This window comes from Crinia signifera, chromosome 2 (assembly GCF_055691185.1).
Source record: "Crinia signifera chromosome 2, ASM5569118v1, whole genome shotgun sequence".
NCBI lineage: Eukaryota > Metazoa > Chordata > Amphibia > Anura > Myobatrachidae > Crinia > Crinia signifera.
This window is the reverse complement of record NC_139218.1, coordinates 129,512,582-129,535,528: the sequence shown is the minus strand read 5'-3', so window position 1 is coordinate 129,535,528 and position 22,947 is coordinate 129,512,582. Positions and strand designations below refer to the sequence as shown.

Here is a 22,947-nt window from a genome sequence, read left to right as displayed (position 1 = left end):
TGTCTGCGTGTGTCTCTGTGTCAGCTTTCGTTTGACATTTGCAGAAAATATTCTAAAAATGCAGGGGTAGGCAGAACCGGTTCACCTACTTCTGTGACATCACAAGATGGAGAGAAGTTGGCTGGACTGAAAACAAAGTCGGTAAGGTGTGTGTGTGGGGTAGTGTTTTTGTTGGACAGACTAGTTGAGCGGTTGGAGGAAAGTTGGTCTGATGTATGGCCTGCATAAGTATTTAAATTTAGACAACTAAAATAAATAGTGCAAATTTACTAAGAAGTTCTATTTCACGTGGGATGTTGCTATGGGCAACCAATCAGAATCTGCTTCTTATTTCATTTAAATACTTGTGAGAACACACCAGCATAAATAACTAACGCAAGACATTTGCAAAGAACAGTCCTAAATGCATCTCATTCTGAAGCTTGATATATAATGGAAAATATGGCCAAATTCCAAAAATGGTAGTTTTCAGAATTTTGGCTGTATTTTCACTTTACTACATCCCTCTCCTTATGATAAATTAGTATTATGTGGTTGCTTCTTTCCCAGTGTTTGCAGACGGAGCTATAGATGCTGAGTGAAAATACATTCAGTTAGTTTGTAATATGTGAGCAGTTTACTTTTTGCCCAGCGTGTATGTCTAGGGATCCACTTGCCGGATAATAGGCCAGTGTATACGGGTGTGGTACAGGGGTTAGACAGTCGGGATCCCGACAGTCATTATCCCGATGTCGGGATCCCAACTGGCCAGACCCAGACAGCATGGTGAGCGCAACTAAGCCCGTTAGTGGGCACGGTGGCTCGCTACCCGAGCCACCTATTCTATTCTTCCTCTATGGGGGTCGTGGAGTGGGGATCCCGACGTCGGGTAAATGCCTGTCGGGATTCCGACTGTCGGGACCCCGTCCGGCACCCGTGTATACACACTGAGCAATTTTCACGTGGGTGAACGACTTTCCATTGTAGGAGACTATGGAAAGCCACTCATTTGTCCAGGCGGTTATGGCATAGGGCAGTGATGGCTAACCTTGACACTCCAGCTGTCGTTGAACTACACATCCCAGCATGCCCTGCATCAGTTTTAGTATGGCCAAATAGTAAAAAGGTAGCAGGGCATGCTGGGATGTGTAGTTCAACAACAGCTGGAGTGTCGAGGTTAGCCATCACTGGCATAGGCAGTCGACCACTTATGGTCAACAGTGGTCCACACAAGCTTAAGGTTAACATGGACATGGTGGACACTCAAAAGGTCGACACAAGGTTTCCACTTTTTGGTGTCTTTGTCAACATGGACACCGTATAAGTGTACCGCGGTTCCTCGCATGGCTCGCTGCACTGGCCATGCTTTGAGTACAGTGCCACGCTGTGATTGGCACAGAATTATATTCAGCTGAAAATCACCTAGTGTGTATGACCCAGCTATGCCTGACTAGTGATGATGCACGCTTAGCATCATCGCTAGTGAGGTGGTTCATCTGCTGGTTTTACCAGCATGTCTGGCGATTTATGGTTAATTTTTCAACCATTATCGCTCAGTGTGTACGGCGCTGGGCGATGATGACTGAAAGATGAGCCAGAGTCAGCCCACCCTCCTGCCACACCTTGGTCTACATGGAGCACAGGGGTCCTGGCGGCCCACCCTCCTCCCTCCCCCTGCACCACATGGAGTAAAGCAAACACTACTTGTTTCCTAGCACGGCGCCCACATTTTCTTTGTACGGTACCGTACAGATATCGCACGTGCAGTGCAATGCGATTTCAGTACCGTTCACGTTCCTGCTCACTGACATTCCCGCCCCCTAATGGATTCTCTCAGAAATAACTCTGAGGGGAATTTCTGTGACTAGTAGACACATCACTCAGAGCTCCTGCTGTTGTATTGATATACGCTATTAAATCGGTAATAAATCTATTGATATGGCAGTATCATTGGATATCTTCACGTTGCCTCAGTCCGAGGAGGAGGCGAATAAGTTCTTTCAGGACCATGGACTTCTCCCAGTCGTGGAAAATTGTGCAAATGGCCACACGATGCGCCTTGCAGTTAAGGAGGCGATGTGGCGGTGCCACGTGAAGACGTACCATCTTGAGGTCAGTTTGCGAGCGACACAACGGTTCCCTGGTTGCCGGTTACCGTTTCTCACATTGGTACGGTTCCTGTACTCGTGGGCACAGGAGATGACGTCTGTGGAGTATTGTGCGCTGCAGCTCCACATCTCCAAGAAGACCACAGTGCTGTACATCCACTGGGTCAGGGAGGCATGTGCCCTAGATGTCATGGCACAGCCACAGCGGCGCATCGGTGGGCCAGGGATGATCGTGGAATGCGATGAGACATTGTTTGTCAAAAGAAAAAATAATGCCGGAAGAATTTTGCCACAACAGTGGATCTTTGGCGGTATATGCCGGGAAACTGGACAATGTTTTTTGGAAAAGGTGGCTGTTTTTTGGACCCGGGATGAGGCCACATTGATGAACTGCATCATGCAGAATGTAGAGGCAGGCACAAATGTGTACACCGACTGCTGGAGGGCATATAGCTCTCAACAATTAGAACAGACTGGCTACCACCATTTCACTTTCACAGATATAACTTTATTGATCCAGCAACAGATGTTCACACACAAACTGTCGAGAGGTTGTGGGGCCAATTGAAATGGCACAACAAGCGCCAAAGAGGAACAGCCAGGCATGAGCTTGAATCTTACGTCATAGAATTTATGTGGCAAAAGACACTGAGAGCTTAGGATCCTTTCAAAAGGATTCTGGAAGCACTTAAACTGCTCCCAAAGGACGAATAACTTTGTGTGAATGTGTCCATTAATATTGTCTTTTTAATAGTTAAGGTTTTCTTAATGTTATCTTGTTCTAATCAATTATCAATCAATCATTCTTGTAATCAATGTTATTAATTATTTATGATAATTTAATGATTATTTAATTCTTTAAGTAAATATCAGTTTAACGTTAACACATGTCGTCATTATTTTGTCAGTTATATGATAATGCAGGTGTAAAAGTGTTCCTAAAACACCTCCACTATCCAAACCACCCCGAAGCGTGGCAAGCGCTGCGAGCCCTGCGAGGGGCGGCTGAACGCGTCCTCCAACCTTTTCATACCCCAACTGGCCATGTTGGTGCGGAGTTGATTTCAGATAGTGTGGCGAGCGCAGCTGGCCACCGAGCCCGAAGCACGGCGAGTGCAGCAAGGCCCGCGAGGGGACACGGAATACATGTAAAGTAATCCGCGTCCCCTCGTGGGGCTCGCCACACTATATAAAATCAACTCCACGCCGGCGTGGATAGTGGGGGTATGAAAAGGTCGGAGGACGCGTTCCGCCGCCGCTCGCCATTCTTCTAGATGGCCTGGATAGTGGGGACTCATTGTAAGCACCCATCACATCACATGTCATGGTTGATTCTACTATGAAATATCGCATCGCATTTGATGCATCGAAATGCAATCCTATGCGATATTTCATTGTATAAGCACTCCTGTGCATTTATCATGGACATCAATGGATATTTCATTGTATCGCATCACGTACCGGTCTATAGTGCTGTGCGATACTATGCAATATTTCATTGTATCGCACCGCATTGCGTACCGTCTATAGTGCTGTGCGATGTAATACGATATTTAATTTCATCGAACTATAAACGGTACTCGATGCGATGTGATTTCACTACGCAGAATAGCCCACTACACTTTTAGTGTAGTGGGTGCCGTCGTAGTAAACAAGTACCAAGCAACCCCGGCTGCCAGCCAGCTCCCTCCCCCTGCTCCATATGAGCACCCTCACGCTGTCTGTCCGCTCCCTTCCTCTGCTCCATACGGAGCACATTCACGCTGCCTGTCCACTCCCTCTTAACACTGCCCACCAATATATTATTTAACGATAAGCTAGTAATATAAACATTGTTGGCCCATGCCAACATTGTATATGTTACTGGCATCACTGCCTAACAATGCACATTTCTTTATAATCCAGTAGCACATGCCAGCAATGTATATATTACTGGTCCCCCTGCCCACCAATGTATATTGATTAGCCGGCAATATATGCATTGATGGCACTTGCCAGCAATGTATATATTACTGGTCCCCCCGCCCACCAACGTATTTTAATTAGCCGGTAATATATGCATTGATGGCACATGCCAGCAATGTATATATTTGCACCACTGGCCACCAATGTTTATTAATAGTATATGATGCGGTAACGTATGGCTAGCGCTGTATATCACCTCCCCTGCCCAACCATGTAAACTATCGTATGGGCGTAAGGTGTACATTGCTGGTCTGCACCAGCAATTTATGCATTACCGTCGCCACTGTTAAATGACTGATTGCTGGCCTTTTGCTGTCTAATTGGCAGCAGGTGGACATTTTGGGGAGTGCCACTGCCCTTTTCTGGGAGCTCACCAGAAAATGCATTCATTCCCCAGCCAATCATCAGCGCCCTCGTGAATAAAATGGCTGCTGCTCCCACCCTTGGAATTGAAACCCAGCCCATTATTTAAATATCCTTTTATATGAAAGATTTCCAGCAAAGCCTCCTAAAAATCTCTTGCGCTTGGGAAAAATAGCTCAGTGTGTATGCACTTCTTTGGTGACAGATGTATCTTTCAGAGGTTTTGGCAAAGTCTATTAAAATGAAAATCTCCTAGTGTGTACGGGCTTTAAGGCACAGTGCACACAGTGGTTATTAAAGTGTTTGGTGTGGCTATAGACACAAGGCAGCCTGACGCATCTTAAAATGTGTCTTCGATCAGCAAAGGTTTTTAATTATGGATTCTAATAATAGCAAATAATAATTCGTAATAATCCCCCCCCCCCCCCCCCCCCCCCCCCTAGTTCTCACAGGGCAAAGTTAGTATTCTAGGTTGAACTGTAACCTGTAGGGCAGCCAGGGACCAAGGGATGGTTGATCAATGCCATTAAAAAAAAATGTCCATCCATTTGCTTGGTTATTGTTTACTCCTCATTATACATATATAAATATATGTATAGACGTAACATTTATGTAGCGTGGAGATGTAAAAAATAAGCCTTCCTGCTGTTCGGAAAGCTGATGCTGTAGCTACACATACATTTTGTTCTTAGTTATTTCCTGTATGTAACCACAAGAATATTTCATACAAAAAGGAAATTTACCATGACAACCAGTTTTCTACTTATACTACATTCTGCAGCAGCAAAAAAAAAAATACACAAACCCAATACATTGTATGTGTTACCTGCTACGGTTGGCAGACAATGGGTTAACATAACCAAAAGATGTCAGTGTCACCCCAGCCAATGACTGACAGGAGGAAAGCGTAAGAGAGAAGAGGCGGAAAGACTAAATGTTGTGGTTTTCTTAATTTCCTGTTTTAAACAAATATGCCCATTGCAAAGTGACAAGAGGTGTGAAATTGAAAATAATGACCCCACTAGAAGCACTGGAAATCAATCTACATAAAGAGCACGGACGATCATTGGTGCACTGCATTGAACTGAACTGCACAGGTAAAAACACAGCAGCTACTGTCATTTCTAGAGGATTAGTTAAGCCACATGGACTGTGGGTGCGAGGTGGTTATTATTATTGTGAATGAGCTGAATGTAATTCATTAGTACTTCTGTATTTTCATTTTCTGTTGTGTAAAAAAGAGGCCGCTCGTTAACAGATTGCTGCTAAGCATTGCAATTGACACCAATTACAATTGCCGCGTAAAAGCCTAAAATGGTATGTAAAAAATATACAATACAGTCATGTTATTAATGATCATAGATTTGCGCAGCTGTCATGTTTTTTAGTTTAATAATCATGTGTCATGTGTTCTCCCACGAGGCATTTTTCTTTGGAAAAAGTTACAGATACTAGTGGTCTTTGTGCTAATAAATGATTCACATAGTATTTAAACACATAGGCCTTTATTCAGATCTGATCGCAGTACACATTTGTTTGGAAAATTTGGCAAACTTATGCGCACTGCAGGTGGGGCAGATGTAACATGTGCAGAGAGAGTTATGGTGTGTACACACGGTGAAGATATGCTGTGCTTTGCGAGTCCCGATACGATCAGATCGTATCGGGACTCGCATCGCATCGCACGGCATGCATGCAGTAGCACAAATTTGACTATATAGTGCAGATCTGCACTATGTAGTCAATGCAGCCAAGACTATCTGTCTTGCGATACGTGAACGCGCATCGGGATCGCAAGGGTTAAAACCCTTTCAATCTGCATGCGATGCCGACACGATGTTGACTATATCTTCAACATCGGAAGGCATATCTTACCGTGTGTACACACTATTAGATTTGTGTGAGTTATTTTGTTTCTGTGCAGGGTAAATACTGGCTGCTTTATTTTTACACTGCAATTTAGATGTCAGTTTCAACAAACCCCACCCAATTTTAACTCTCTCTGCACATGTTATTCTGTTAATTTGTACTGCGATCAGATCTGGATAAGGGCCATAGAGTTTTAGCGCTGTTCAACCGCAAAGTCTATTGATAACACAAGGGGAGCAAACCTTGGGCCTGATTCTGGTTCACTCGCAAAAGCAAGTTCGCTCTCTAAAGGGACAAAACCATGTGAACTGCAGGTGGGGCAAATGTAACATGTGCACGGAGAGTTAGATTTGAGTGGGGATTTTACTTTGGGTGGGGTCTGTAAAAATAAAGCTGCCAGTATTTACAGATGGAGCCCCTCTCATGTTTGCCCAGCTCTCACCAGAACGTCCCCGCTGGTGAGAGTCAGCAGAGAGGGACTCCCATCAGACTGGGACGCGCATGCATCTCACACACACGCCCGTCCGAGTCTCTTGGCAGTTGGGCGGCGGGACCCTGCCCGTCTCCACTTCAGGGAGACGGGCAGGGTTGGGGGGGGGGGGGTCCGGCGGTGAGGAGCTCCGTCGCATTGGGGGGGGCACGAGTTTCTCGTGTGTGCACGCCCCTTGGATGGAATCGCCAGCCCCCGGCTAAATGACCTGCGCTCCATCTGTATTCTGCACAGAAACAAAAGAACTAACCCAAATCGAACTCTCTCTGCACGTGTAACATCTGCCCCACCTGCAGATCACATGGTTTTGTCCATTAGAGAGAGAATTTGCTTTTGCGAGTGAAAAGAATTAGGCCCCTTGTTAGAACTCAGAACTAGCAGCTAACCTGAAAAAAAATCTAACAAGACCTGGGTGCGCTGATAACATTCCCTATAATTAAAGTAATTTACATCATCTGAAGAAGGGGTCAAACTCCAAAAAGCTTTGTGTTTCGGAGTTTGGTACATAAGTCAGATAATAGTTGTCATTGATAATAATCAATGAATAATCTTCGTTCTAATTAGCATTCTGCAGATTTAACAGAAATGTCCCGCATTAGGCTAAACATAGCAGCCATACAAACAATTATGCAGGAATTATAATTTCTATCTAGCTTTATGAAAAACGGTTACATAGGCCCATAGGCGTGCGCAGCCCATTTTTTTAGGGGGTGCACCATTGGAGGGGCGTGTCCATCGCCGCCTACTGGGCGTGTCCATCACGACCTAATGGGCATAAATGCAAAATAAATAGGTGACTTATTTATGTATATGCACTTCAGAGTGAATCATTCCCCCCCCCCCCCCTCATATACTATAAACAGGGACAGTGTGCACCTAAGGAGTGCTGCAAAAATTTTAAGTATAATGACCATTACACATAATTCCGCACACTGTAATGGCCATTACATATAATGCCACACACCATAATGCCATTACACATTATGCCAGGACTTGACAATAGCGACAGTGCGCGCCAAAGGCATGCGCCAAAAATTTACACCATAATGCCTATTGCACATCACACAGCCATTACATAGTATACCATATGCCTAACACATTATACCACACATTGTAATGCCCATACACGTTGCGCCCCACACTGTGATGTCCATTACATGTTACGCCTCACACTGTTATGCCAATTTTCTTCACACCATAATGCCAATTACATATTAGGCCACATAAAGGTACCATAATACCAATTACATATTAAGCCACACACTGTTATGCCAATTACCTATTACATCCCACACCATAATGCCCATGACATATTACGCCCACACCGAATTGCCTATTACACATTATACCATATGCTGTAATGCTCATTACACATTATTCCACACACAGCAATGCCCATTACACAGTATGCCACACACCAAATTACCCATTACACCACACTTATATGTTGTATAAGTGTATACATTACATATTATACCATGCACCATATTGCTCATTATACATTATGCCACACACCATAATGCCCATTACTTATTATGCCATATAAGTGCGCTTACCTACATGCTCGTTGTCAGGAGTTACATGTTCGATGCCAGGGTTTACATGCTCCATGCCAGGGGGTTACATGCCCCTTCACATGGGGGGGGGGGGGGTTGCATGCTCATTGCCATAGGAACTACATGCCTGTTGCCCAAGGGGCAAGGGGATATATGCTCATTGTCTGGGAGGGATTACATGCTCGTTACCCACATATAATGCCCCCCTTAGTTCTACATACATTATGCCCCGCATAGTGCCACATGCATAATGCCCCTGTAGTGCCACACACAATGCCCCAATAGTGCCACATACATACTGCCCCCATAGTGCCACACATATAATGGCCCTGTAGTGCCACATACTTAATGCCCCCTGTAGTTACATACACATATAATGCCCCATTGTGCTACAGTATATATGCAGTGTCATGTATAAATGACAGAGCAGCCTGGAGCCTGTGGAGGAAGGCGAGAGCTAGCTGCCACTGCAGCAGTGTGTGGGCCGGGGACAAAGCTGCTGCTGCCAGGCAGATGAGGGGAGGGGGCGCCGGGGGAAGGAACTTGGCTGATGAGGAGGGAGCGTTGCTGCAGCCTGCAGGTGACCCCGTGTCAGATGGTGCTCCTGGTTAGTAAGCGGGGAGGAGGACTCGTAGTGAGGAGCACTGCCGCAGGTGACCCCCGTCTCCCTGCTTAAGGAGCCGCTGGCTGTGGGGCCGGAGCGCATAGATGCAGGTCCTGGCGCTGGAAACTGCTTCCGGCGACAGGCAGCCGCCAGGCAGCTCCATACTGCTGCTGGCAGGGGAGGACAGTGCTGCGTTCGTGCGGGGGGGGTGCCGGTCATTAGGAGGTGCCTGTGCACCCCTGGCACCCCCGTGCGCACGCCTATGCATAGGCCCCCTGATGACACAATTATCCCTTTGAGTGCCAACAACTCTGTGAGATGTTCAAAATATCTGCAAAAAATACCAGCGTCGCTCACATTTGTTATATAAATTTAAATAAAAAACGATGTGTAAAAAAAAAAAAAAGATTATATTTCCTAAGTAAGGTAAACATTACAGGTCATTAAGATGGAAAAAAAATTGATTTGCAATTTTCACACCTATTTTTACAAATTCACTTGGCACACAAAGGGTTAAATACAATATTTACATTAGATTTTATATAAATGTTTTATTAATTTATGAAATGATTTCACTGAGTGCTTTCTGCTTCTGGAACTAAATTGAAAAATTGTAATTAATAAAAGTGTTACTGTGTACTGTGGAGTACCACCAGTCACTGCCTATATGTGTGTATGGGGCTCGGTGGCGTAACTATAGCACCGCAGCCCCCGCGGTCGCGGGGGGGGCGCTGTGCATATGCGGGTGCCGGGGGGGGGGGGGCTGCGGTGCTATGGTAATCCCCCCGCCCCCCATCCCCCGCATGCTTACCTGTCCGTGCGTCCCGGCTCCCCCTCCATCAATGCTATGGAGACGGACCACGATAAAATGGCCAACCCCATAAAGCAGACTGTTCTCTGAAACTGTCTGCGGTATGGGGGCGGCCATTTTATCGTGGTCCGTCTGCATAGAATTTATTGAAGCCAGGAGGGGAGCCGGGTCGCGCGGACAGGTAAGCATGCAGCAATGGGGGGAGGGGGCACGGGGGGCCGGACGGGCGGGGATGGGGGGGTGCACCCCATTAACGGCGGGGGGGCGCCCCAAACAAAGCTACGCCGCTGATGGGGCTAGCAATCAATATATAAGGCCAGCATGTCGTGTCACTGTCAATATACAGTAGGTGTAGCTTTAGTCAAAGTGCCATATAAGTATGTTGAATGGTCCACAGGTTTTAAAAGATTGTAGCTCAAATGTAATTGCCTTAATCAAAATAGGGCTCATTTACACAAGATTTCTTAAAATGACTGACATTCATTGTTATATTTATTAAAGTATCAAACCATTCATCATATTGGCCCTGGATTAAACAGCTTCAGTGTACAGCAGGGCTGGGCAACACCGGCCCTCCAGATGTTAATGAACTACACATCCCAGGATGCTTTGCATTAGTTTTGCTATGTGGCCATGCTAAAACTGATGCAAGGCATGCTGGGATGTGTAGTTCATCAACATCTGGAGGGCCGGTGTTGCCCAGCCCTGGTGTACAGTATAGTATTTTCATTGTGTTTGCTTGAGAACTGTAATGTTTGTTGTTCAATTAAAAAAATACAATGAATCATGACTAAGCTTAATTGGATGCATGCAAACAAATGTTTATACCTGTAATATTTGTAGTGGTATATAAATTGCTCTGCTTCCATTTCTCCAAAATTTGTTCCTAACAAAAATGCTGTGGATACACGGGCCGATCCGGCTGGCATGGAAGGAGGGACGGCGCAGTGGGAGAGCGGGGGCCATGCTGCATTGAGCAGCATGGCCCACATTCTGAGATAGTAGATGTAGACTGTGCTGCATAGTCTTTTCCACATTCGATTCTGATGCCGTGGGGCTGTGCATTGGGGTCATATCGGGATGAGGTGCTGCCTAGCATGGTGCGATTTGTGCTATGCAATTTTGACTATACAGATAAAATAGCTAGTGCACATCTCACCATGGGCCTAATGTAATTAGGTGCAATTTTTTGTAATGTGCATTTTTTTTTTTGTCAAAATCGCAGGTTTTCCAGATATCGCACATGTAGTAGTGTGCAAATTGCAGTAAAATTTGCCTCCTCACAGGTGGGCGCATCCCTGCTTGGGTGAGAGGAATATCAGTGACTGAAATCACTGGGATTCCCTCAGTAGCCGGTGGAGAGTCACCTTTGAATATACACTCAGGCGGCTCTCCAGTTCGGGGTTCGGCTTTTTTTTTAACCCCTGGAGCCCTACTGGCAGTGGTGCCCAGAGCAAGAGCATGTTTCACGCCCCCCACCCCTGATTTGTAGTAGGCGGGGCTCTTGCGCTTCAAAAAGGGTGTGTGGCCTAACATTATACCACACACTGTAATGCCCATTGCACATTTTAGGAACTTTGTAATACCCATTACACCACATAAAGCCACATGCCGTAATACCAATTACACATAAGGCCACACATGATGCCCATTACATACTATATAACAAACCCTGATGCGCATTACATACTAAATGACAAACCGTAATTCCCATTACACATCTGACCCTTAGCTCGTTGCCAAGGGGGACTGAAATTGCTCATTGCCAATGGGGACTAAAATTGCTCGTGTCCAAGGGGGACAAAATTGCTCTTTGCCAAGGGGGACTGGTGGAGATATTTTTGCAGCAGCCCGGGGGGGGGGGGGGGGGGGGGGGGCTTGCGGTATACCAAGCACCAGTTGGGGGGAGGCGGTTGCTGGTGAGGCTGTGTCTAGCAGCAGAGTGGGGGGGGGGTTGATGTGCCACTTACCACCAGGCCGGCAGAGGAGATTACATGTGCTGCCAGCAAGGGGTCCAGACTGAAGCGTACAGTGCATTCAATATATAACCGCTGTACTAGTGCGGCCAAGCAAGGGGGAGCAGTGGCGGCCCTGGGGGGGGGAGTGTCCCGGTCTGGACTGGCCCAACGGGAAATGGCCCGGTTTCCCGGTGGCCCAATCCGCCCCTGGATGCCGGGACTCTGGGCTTCAGCCCTGGATGGGTGAAGACTGGGGGTTGGTACCCCCTCACACCCCCAGGTACCCCGTCCAGGTCTGACCAGCCAGGGTGTTTGTGACAGCCCGGTGACCTTGCGCAAAAAGTGCCTCCCCTGCTGTGGCATAACACCGCTGGCTGTTGGAGCCCGGTGCTGGTTCCAAAATATGGGGGACGCTTCAGTCTTTTTGTCATAGAAACATAGAATTTGACGGCAGATAAGAACCATTTGGCCCATCTAGTCTACCCCTTTTTTTACCCTTCAGGTAATTTCATCCCTTTTTAATTCTTATTTCTTTGTAAGGATATTCATATGCCTATCCCAAGCATGTTTAAATTGTTCTAATTGTGGTGCCACATACCTAGATATAGCGCTAGGGACCCCCAACCAGATGTAGCTAGGTCCCACGGTGCCCGGAGCAAGGGCATGTTTCGCACCCCCCCCCCCCCCATTTGTAGTAGGCGGGGCTCTTGCGAAGCAAAAAGAGGGCGCGGCCTAACATTATACCACACACCATAATGCCCACATCACTTTTTCCACCCGTATTTGGGAAACCAGGTCCGGATTTCTGACTTTGTCTAAAAAATGTCACCTAAATTCTATTTCTGAATTATGCAAAAAAATATATAATTTTCCGCACATTTCACATGTGCAATTTTTTTTAGCTGTCTAAAAAAAAAATTGCACCTCATTCCATTTGGCCCCGTGTGTCCACAGCTTTACTTAGCTCCTTTCTTAGATGACAACCCCCACTGACTTTACACATATGGTGTAATAAAGATTATCAGTAATTGCAGTGCGAAGAAAGTGCCAGATGATGCAAGCTCATGCTGTATGTTTCAGATAGATAGCAGGCTCAAAGAAGCTTGCTGCATGTCTCCTGTATTAATAGTTGTGACATGCAGTACAGTCCAGGAACAGAGCATTTTCTCCCTGAAGAAGAGGGTCAGGTAGGCAAGTATGTTCCGGTTTCCATCTTTTAAAATACATGCTGCAGGTTCAAGATATGCCTTACATTGGGATCAGTATGAAATCCCGGCGGTCGGATTTCCGATGGTCGAAATCCCGACTCCGGAATCCCGACCACCACAATGCCGACAAGGGGGGGCCATGGATAGTGGAACGCCCCCTCCCTTGCGGGCTCGCTGTGCTTGCCACACAGCGGGCCCGATGCCTCGCTACGCTCGGCACACTATTTTATTCTCCCTCTATGGGTGTCGTGGACACCAATAGAGGGACAAAGTGCCGGTATTGCGGCGTCTGTATTTCGACTTGCCAGTAATATAGGATTAGTGTCACCTGTGTTGAACAACTTCATTTATGGCAAAGGTGTTTCACCACAGGTGGGGGCAATCATATGTTAAGCGAGACGTCCAGGTAGAGTGCACATTGTCCCTCCTGGAATTGGTCATGTAGGGAGGTATGCGTTACATTTTAGGATCTGTAATGCAAATTGAATCATTATCGTGGATTTGCTTGCTTTATCATGCTATATTTAATGAGGACAAGACAACTAGTTGCATGTATACAATAGTGTTACCAGTGTTTTTCAACTCAAGTCCCCAGTTTAGTAAGTTATATAATTAGCACCACCTGTGGGTCTTTTAAAATGTCACACAGTAATACACCTGTGCAGTAACTAAAGCATGTGGATATGTGCAGTGTATTAGTGTGTCCCTCGGGACTGGAGTGGGAAACACTGGTAAAAGGCAATGTTCTCACCCTCCAGCCTATGTTATCTAGGTTATGCTCTGAGGATTTCTGTCTGTGGAAGCAGGAGGGATAATTGCTGACCCTCAAAATAGATTAACTCACCTGTGTATAATTAAAGATATCTACAAAACATGACTTGTTGGTGATACTTGTGAACTGGAGTTGAGAACCCCTGATATAATGTAAACATAGGGTATAGGGGAATGGGACAGTATACCTATGCACTAATACCCACCAAGAGAGTGATTTAGAAAATCAAATTTTAGTGTTTATTTAGTATCCACAATATATGATTCGTGTGCCTTGGCAAAAAATTCCTGTGTGGAGGTGCTCCCCTGAGAGTAAAAATGAGATCAAAAAAAGGGAGAAGAGAAAGTACTCTCTTTGTTTGGGGGCACGCTTTATTAAAACTTAACGTTTATTTATATAATTATTTAAAATAGTTTAATAATAAGTTCGGACATTACATTTAAACATACATGACATACAAAACATATACACACACACAATTCCTTATATTTGTTAACTCGCGTCTAAGATAGGCAGTATCTTATGCAGATTTGAAAATAATTTGTTAAATAACTATGTGCCAAACTGCCTATCTAGCAGTAGTTATATCTTTTAAATATAATGAGGAATTTGTTTATAGGACACCTTTATTAGGTGAGTGGATAGCGAATATATTTTATTGTGTTTGTCAATGTAGAAAAATGACAATTAATTTTAGTAGAGGAGAGTGCCCCTGTAGGGAAAAATTGCTTTTTTCAGCCTGCATACATTATCTTAGTCTCTATGGATGTATTATCGTGTGGTGGTCTAAGAAAAGTCTACTGCTCTATATCACATCAGAGAGAGAGAGTGTATGCATAGTGGAAATAAATTAGTAGAAGGCTGGAAATTAGTTTTAGATTAGATAGAGATGTGTAAGTTTATCCCTGCAAGGTGGTTTTTGCACGGGAACTGCTGCTGATTGTCGTTGATGGATTGGTTTACCCAATCCCCACAATTGAGCGAGTTTAATCCGTGCGTCAGTTGCAGATGCGGATAAGAAAAAGTGGGTTACTTATATCCACGTTAGGGAAGGGACCCCCCTGATTGGCCAATTCCCTTGCAGGGAATTGTCCCTTCGATCGTGGGTCAGTATACCCAGAAAGTGATGATAGAGAAATAAGATTGGTGACACTTATGGATTACCTCACATGCTGCTTTCTCCCATGTGCTCTTGGCATTGATGGGTGATGAGCGATGTGTCTCGTCTTTTGTGCCACCAGAAAATAGAAGATAGCTTTGTATAGTAATCTTATACGATTATCTTTAATAAACTGCAGGAACAATCTCTGTATCTCTCTCCAGAATTTTTGTTGTAGTTCCCTACATTAAATATCCATGCATATAGATTTGTTAGAACTATAGTAGAAAATATTGGATAGTATAGCTGTATAGTAGTCTTATGCAATCGTTTTGAATAGACAGTAGGAGCAATCTCTATATCAGACACCCCAAAAAAATATTTTTTGTGTTTCTTGTGGTCTCCCACATACAATGTCTATACACAGAGGTTTCCAGCAGCTCTAATAACGATGCCAGATAATGTGATTATATCAGCAGCAAAGTATTGTTTCCCCTAAAAGGGAATCTTACCACTACCCGAATGGATAAGCCAGTACTGTCACAGATATTGACTAATATCCAACTGTTATCTAACTATAACTATAATAACAAAATGCCAGATAGTGTAATTGTATCAGCAGCAGAGTATTGGTTCCCCTAAAGGGGGATCTTACCACTACCAGAATGGATTAACCAGTACTGTCCAGGATCCTTTCCGGGTAGAAGATGCTAAAGCTGAAATTCCCTCAGGGGTCTCCTAAAATCAGGAGGGACTGGTATCTCCTCTCTGACTTGTAAGTAAGTCAATGGACAAACGGCCGTTTCGCGGTAATCCCGCTTCCTCAGTGTCAGGGACACTGAGGAAGCGGGATTACCGCGAAACGGCCGTTTGTCCATTGACTTACTTACAAGTCAGAGAGGAGATACCAGTCCCTCCTGATTTTAGGAGACCCCTGAGGGAATTTCAGCTTTAGCATCTTCTACCCGGAAAGGATCCTGGACAGTACTGGTTAATCCATTCTGGTAGTGGTAAGATCCCCCTTTAGGGGAACCAATACTCTGCTGCTGATACAATTACACTATCTGGCATTTTGTTATTATAGTTATAGTTAGATAACAGTTGGATATTAGTCAATATCTGTGACAGTACTGGCTTATCCATTCGGGTAGTGGTAAGATTCCCTTTTAGGGGAAACAATACTTTGCTGCTGATATAATCACATTATCTGGCATCGTTATTAGAGCTGCTGGAAACCTCTGTGTATAGACATTGTATGTGGGAGACCACAAGAAACACAAAAAATATTTTTTTGGGGTGTCTGATATAGAGATTGCTCCTACTGTCTATTCAAAACGATTGCATAAGACTACTATACAGCTATACTATCCAATATTTTCTACTATAGTTCTAACAAATCTATATGCATGGATATTTAATGTAGGGAACTACAACAAAAATTCTGGAGAGAGATACAGAGATTGTTCCTGCAGTTTATTAAAGATAATCGTATAAGATTACTATACAAAGCTATCTTCTATTTTCTGGTGGCACAAAAGACGAGACACATCGCTCATCACCCATCAATGCCAAGAGCACATGGGAGAAAGCAGCATGTGAGGTAATCCATAAGTGTCACCAATCTTATTTCTCTATCATCACTTTCTGGGTATACTGACCCACGATCGAAGGGACAATTCCCTGCAAGGGCATTGGCCAATCAGGGGGGTCCCTTCCCTAACGTGGATATAAGTAACCCACTTTTTCTTATCCGCATCTGCAACTGACGCACGGATTAAACTCGCTCAATTGTGGGGATTGGGTAAACCAATCCATCAACGACAATCAGCAGCAGTTCCCGTGCAAAAACCACCTTGCAGGGATAAACTTACACATCTCTATCTAATCTAAAACTAATTTCCAGCCTTCTACTAATTTATTTCCACTATGCATACACTCTCTCTCTCTGATGTGATATAGAGCAGTAGACTTTTCTTAGACCACCACACGAGCATACATCCATAGAGACTAAGATAATGTATGCAGGCTGAAAAAAGCAATTTTTCCCTACAGGGGCACTCTCCTCTACTAAAATTAACTGTCATTTTTCTACATTGACAAACACAATAAAATATATTCGCTATCCACTCACCTAATAAAGGTGTCCTATAAACAAATTCCTCATTATATTTAAAAGATATAACTACTGCTAGATAGGCAGTTTGGCACATAGGTATTTAACAAATTATTTTCAAATCTGCATAAGATACTGCCTATCTTAGACGCGAGTTAACAAATATAAGGAATTGTGTGTGTGTATATGTTTTGTATGTCATGTATGTTTAAATGTAATGTCCGAACTTATTATTAAACTATTTTAAATAATTATATAAATAAACGTTAAGTTTTAATAAAGCGTGCCCCCAAACAAAGAGAGTACTTTCTCTTCTCCCTTTTTTTTAACCCCTGATATAAGTCATACTAATGCCCCATACACATGGGGCAATGGAGCCTCCGGGCTGAGCGATGTAATGTAGTACAGCAGCAGACAGCGATGCACCAGCAATGTATCAGTGATGTGTGCTGAGCGATCTGTCACGACCAGTGTTCTCTGGTTAAAAAGTACACTGGCAATGACCTAATTAATACTGCAGGCTTGAATGATCTAGAATGGCAATAGCGACACGTGGGATTGTACATCGCCATTGCTATGGGGCATACACACTGAGCCAGATCGCTTAGAAAAAAAGCTGAAATCTCCCCGTGTGTATGCCCCATAAGACCTGAAAAACAAGAGGTCAGCATCTCCCAAATCCAGTCCTTAGGGACCATTAACAGGTGTATTAATTACGGCTTGACACATGTTAAGTTCTACTGTTAAAGCTCTAGATTTCACTTGTTATTCTGTGGAGATCTGTAAAAAAAAAACATGCACTGTTGTGGTCCATTGGGAAACACTGCAATAGGGCATAGGTTGTAAATAGGGTGGCCAATCCCAGGATCGGTGGGATTCCGGGATTTGGCCCTTAAAATGCCAGGATTTTAATCCCGGGATTGGAGTTTCCAATCCCGGGATTTTGGGATTAGACTGCGCATGTGCGGTTTCTACTGTCCCCGGCAATGCGGCTCTGCGCAGCATGATGAGGTCAGGCTGCGCAGGCCAAGCAGCCGCACAGCCTAGTCCTGGGCGCACAGTCAGCCCTCCCACCCTGAATCTATGCATCGCCAGCTAGAAGGCCAGCCCGCCCACCCGGCCGCCCACTCACCCGCTCAGCTCCCAGCTTCACTGATCGGCCGCTAAGTTCCACTGCCCCACCCTCCCGTCCGCACTGCACATGTAAGTAGATATGCAGGGCGGCCGGGGCGGGTTTTTTTTATTAGGGAAGCCAATCCCGGGATCTCGTGAATCCTGGAATTTGGCCTTTTTCAATCCCGAATTCCTAGATGTAAATGCAAACAACATTGTTATTTAGGTATATGGTCATTAGGTTGTGCCCAAAGCCATGAGCGCAGCGGTAAACATAGACGGTGTCTATGTCGACATTCCGGACAAAAAAAAAATTATGAAAACCGATTTCGACCTAATGCTTGTGTCATTCTTCCATCCATGTTGCATGCGTCGCTTCAAATAGGAATCGCATGAAAAGTGCTCATATCGCACTGGTTGATGGGAGCCTTAAGTGCTGGGTAAATGTAACCTAACTACCTCTTCTGAATTCTGTTGCTGTGCTCATGGTTTTTCAGTCATCTCAAAAAATACTGGTGTATATGTCTTTTGCTGTGTACATACGGTGGAGATATATTGCTCAGCCATATATTGCTGAGCAATATATGGCTGAGCAATATATTGCTCAGTTTCTACTTTACATCAGCGACCAAAGATGGTCGCTGATGAAAAAGAAACTGCCGGGGGGAGCCCGGCAGTGGTAATCAGCTGGTCGCAGGAGCATGTTCCTGCGACCAGCGATCACCACAGGGGCAAAAACGGGAGCGCGCACCCGGCGATATATCGCCGGTGCACACTCCCATTGCGGGCAATATGGTCGCTCAGCGACCATATTTCCCGCGATTTTGCACAAAATCGCCCCTGTTTGTACGCACCTTTTGTGTTTGCGAAAGAGATCGCTCATTTCTATTTTAATTAAAAGTCCTTCATATCTCAGCTCACTGCACAGCAAAAATCTATGTGTTTCTACCCTTGGGCATCCCCCGATATTTGACTCTTCTTTTTGGGGTATGGGTCATTGGGTCAACCAAATTAAGGTCGACATTGTGAAAAAGTCGACATTAGCATTAGGTCAACATTGGGAAGGTTGATGTGGGTTTTGCGGTCGCCATGCTTCAGGCTTGGTCCCTCTCTACGCTCGTCACACTATTCCATTCTACCTCCACGCCCTAATAGACGGTAGGTCATGAAATATCGCCTGTGGGCATGTCGGCTCGAAAAAACCCATGTCGACATTTTCACGGTTGACCTTTCCAATGTTGGCTTAATGCTTGTGTTGACATTTTGACCATGTCGACTTTAGACATGTTGATCTTTTTCATGTGTCGATCTAGGGACTGTCGACCTTCAGCGGTCGACCCAATGTATGTCAACCTTAATAGTGTCGACCGTATAACCATTTTTTTGGACAGCTGTTGATTATATCATGTAGCAATATGGAACTTTATCTTTGAGTACATGCCTACTATTTATGAAGGGCTTGGCTGCTTTTCAAACCTTTTTGCATTGTGGAATGCATACCAGTGCAGCTATGCATGAAACACCACTCTCCGCAATCAGAAGTAATCATCGGCATCCAATAGTTCTAAAGGTGCCCACACACTAGAACTTTTTTTTTGCAGATTGCAGATGTTTAGCGATAATCGGTCGAAAATCGGCTGATATTGTTCCAATGCCCACTCCCTAATCTTACATGCTGCATGAAAGATCAGAAGATTTAACAAAAGATCCACAGGAACGCACACGGGATCTTAAGAAAAATCTTTGGTAAAGATGTGCGATTGCTTGAAATCTTTTGTCTAGGACAGACAAAAGATTTCAAGGCTAATTTATGCCATAGTTACCTACCCTCCTGCATTCTGCAGGAGACTCCCTGAAATAGCAGCAATCTCCCTCTCTCCCTCATTAGTCTAGCATTCTCCCTCATTTCACCTAGCCCACATTACACTGTTACATTTTTTGGTGGAAAAAAGGGATGAGAGATAGATACATTTACATTGAGTCATTAGCACCATTTCCCAGCACTTTACCAAGTATAGTAGCTCTTACTAACTGCTTTGGGGCTCATCTTCATTTGGATATAAGTCATTTTAAAAGATTCCTCTCAGATGTAGCAGTACACACCCACGCTTCTAGGTGCCACGTTCACAATCTCTTTTCACAATCTCTCCATATATGGAACTAGACACGCCCTAGAGAATGACACGCCCCCTCAATGGGGCGCTGTGCAAAATTCTACTAGTAACTATGATCTCCCTGAAACTAGTTTTCAAAAGTAGGCAAGTATGATTTATGCGCACATCTTAAGATCGCAGATCTTTCTAGTGTGTGGGCACCTTAAGAATAGGGTCTATAATCCTGACTGTAAAGGGGAATACACACAGGGAGATTTCAGCCCCATTCCTAAGCGATCTGACTAGATTGCTTAGAAATGGAGCACTGATTGGTCAGTGTGTATCGCCTGCAGCAAAAGCCAGTGCTTGCACTGTTGTTCCTGCTAGATCGCAGGGATTTGCCTATACAAATAGGGAAAGCCTTGCTCACCACGATCGCTCAGCACACAGCATCGCTGGGTGTACTGCGCTGTGTGTTGAGCAATCATGCTTAAGGGCTTCGTTCAGCAAGAGAGCCGGTGCCTACATCTGCATGCCCCTTTAGAACAGTGAGACTGTCAACTAGAATTGGGACTGGCCCGTCCAATTAGGACAGTTGGAGGGTAATTAAAGTAAATTACTGAAAGCACTTTACAAAAAGGTGCATTCATTTTAATGCCCTTTCATGTGCTTCCTATGTGAACAACACTTTTGATAAACAAAATATGTATAACTCGTAAGTGGGAACTCTTTTTGCAGTGTGAACATTTTGACATTAATTAGGGTACTTGTGTATTATCTGGCCGCCCGATTTTATCATTGCATGCCACTACTTAAGGCATGCGATGCGATGTGATGTGATTTTTCATTGTAAAGACCAGATTTTTAATTGTATAGTCACCCATGGGTGATTTCATACCCCCACTATCCAACTACGCATGGAGTTGATTTTATATAGTGTGACGAGCGCAGCGAGCGCACGCAGATTACTTTACGTGTATTCTGCGTCCGCTTGCCATGCTTCGCTCCCCACGCTTCGGGCTCAGTGGCTCGCTGCGCTCGCCACACTATATAAAATCAACTCCGTGCGTAGTTGGATAGTGGGGGTATGAAATCACCCATGGGTGACTATACAATTAAAAATTGGGTCTTTACAATGAAACGCATGAATTGGATGCCACTATATTGCATGCGATGCGATGCAATGAAAAAATCGGGGGGCCCAGATATTACACAAGTACCATAATTAGTACAGTAACTTGCTGATGTAAAATTTGTACATTTGCAAAAACCCAACCATTTGTATGAGCTCTATAGACAGCAGCTAGCAGAATGGTTTTAAACTGAAAAACAGTACTGCAAAAACTTCATTGAGTTTGTGCCCCGGGGCGTACATGACACGCGCAATGGCAAAGTTCTGATTTATAAACATAAGCTAGACTGTGTGTATTATATAAGGAAGACAGCTACAGCAATTGAACCTTTGGCAAGAGAAGACATGTATCTGTTACACCTACATCTCAAAGGCCAATTAAAATCCACACACAAACCACATGACCTTTCCCAAAACACTGTATGGTTTTAGGGATGCAGACACAACAGAAACTAGTTAGAATCTGTCAGGAACCTGAAGACTGACTTGCTGCTTACTAGGAAATTTGAGCATGTGCTTCCTTTTCATTGATTTTTTTGCTTCAAAAGTTTATCAGATCAACTGCAGGAATAAGGTAAGATATTTATTTTGTATTTATACTACGTGAAGCCACAATACCAAGACAAGACAACATTTTTTTTCTCTTGTGGATCTCAGTAAACAGAGAAACCACTACTACACGTGTTTATTACCTAATATCAATGTACACTGGCACTAATCACATCCACTGTACATACTGTATGGAGCTCTATTCAAGAATGATATCATATATTATAATCCATATATATATATATATATATATATATATATATATATATATATATATCCATCCTCCATACTTGCCTACCTGACCCTCTCCATGAAGGAGAAAATGCTCTGTTCCTGAACTCCCTGGCAATGTATGATTGCCATCACCTGTGGAGAGCTTGGTAATTGATAACAAAGGTGTTTCACCACAGGTGATGGCAATCATACATTCATACAGATAGTGGTAGATGCTCAAATTAGTTCAGTAAAACTTTTCAGGTGCATGCAAGGTAGGGGTTAATACTTAGTAAGTAACATGTCATACACCTGCGCAGGTATATGTAACCAATATCTCTGAATTCTATTACCATGTAGTGTTCAAGATTGGTTGCGGTACTTGTGTATTTTGGCGGCGCCCATCGCATCGTATACCATAACGCATGCGATTGTATGCGATGCGACGCGATTTCGTTGGTTAGTGTACGATGGCATACAATTTTCAAATTGTATGCCATTGTACATGGCATACAATTTTCAAATTGTATGCCATTGTACATGGCATACAATGCCATACGATGCGATGCGATTAAACATTGTATAAGCACCCTAATGGGTGCTTATACAATGTTAAGCACCCTAATGGGTGCATACAATGTTAAATGCACCCCCACGCCACCCCCCCACTATAAACGTGAACCCGAAGCGTGGCGAGCGCAGCGGTACACGTCCTACGACCTTTTCATACCCCCACTATCCACGTCGGCGTGGAGTTGAGAATAGATTAGTGTGGCGAGCGCAGCAAGCCACCGAGCCCGAAGCGTGGCGAGCGGACGCGGATACCTGTGAAGCCCGCGAAGGGACGCGTTTACCTGTGAAGGTATCCGCGTCCGCTCGCCACGCTTCGTGCTCGGTGGCTCGCTGCGCTCGCCACACTAATCTATTCTCAACTCCACGCCGACGTGGATAG

General features: G+C 44.5%; 1 protein-coding gene across 4 annotated transcripts in view; it reads left to right on the top strand.

Annotated features, from left to right (window-relative positions):
* Window positions 1-5,362: 5,362 nt before the first annotated feature.
* TRAF3IP3 (TRAF3 interacting protein 3) overlaps window positions 5,363-22,947 on the top strand; it is a 73,786-nt gene continuing 56,201 nt past the window's right edge. Inside the window, exon 1 of one of the 4 annotated variants that reach the window (XM_083172812.1) lies at window positions 5,363-5,512. The gene's annotated coding sequence lies outside the window, so the exon portion shown is untranslated. Of the gene's footprint in view, window positions 5,513-12,778; window positions 12,899-21,688; window positions 21,808-22,947 lie in introns of those variants that run through there. The other 3 variants (XM_083172813.1, XM_083172815.1, XM_083172814.1) reach the window with 3 other exon arrangements.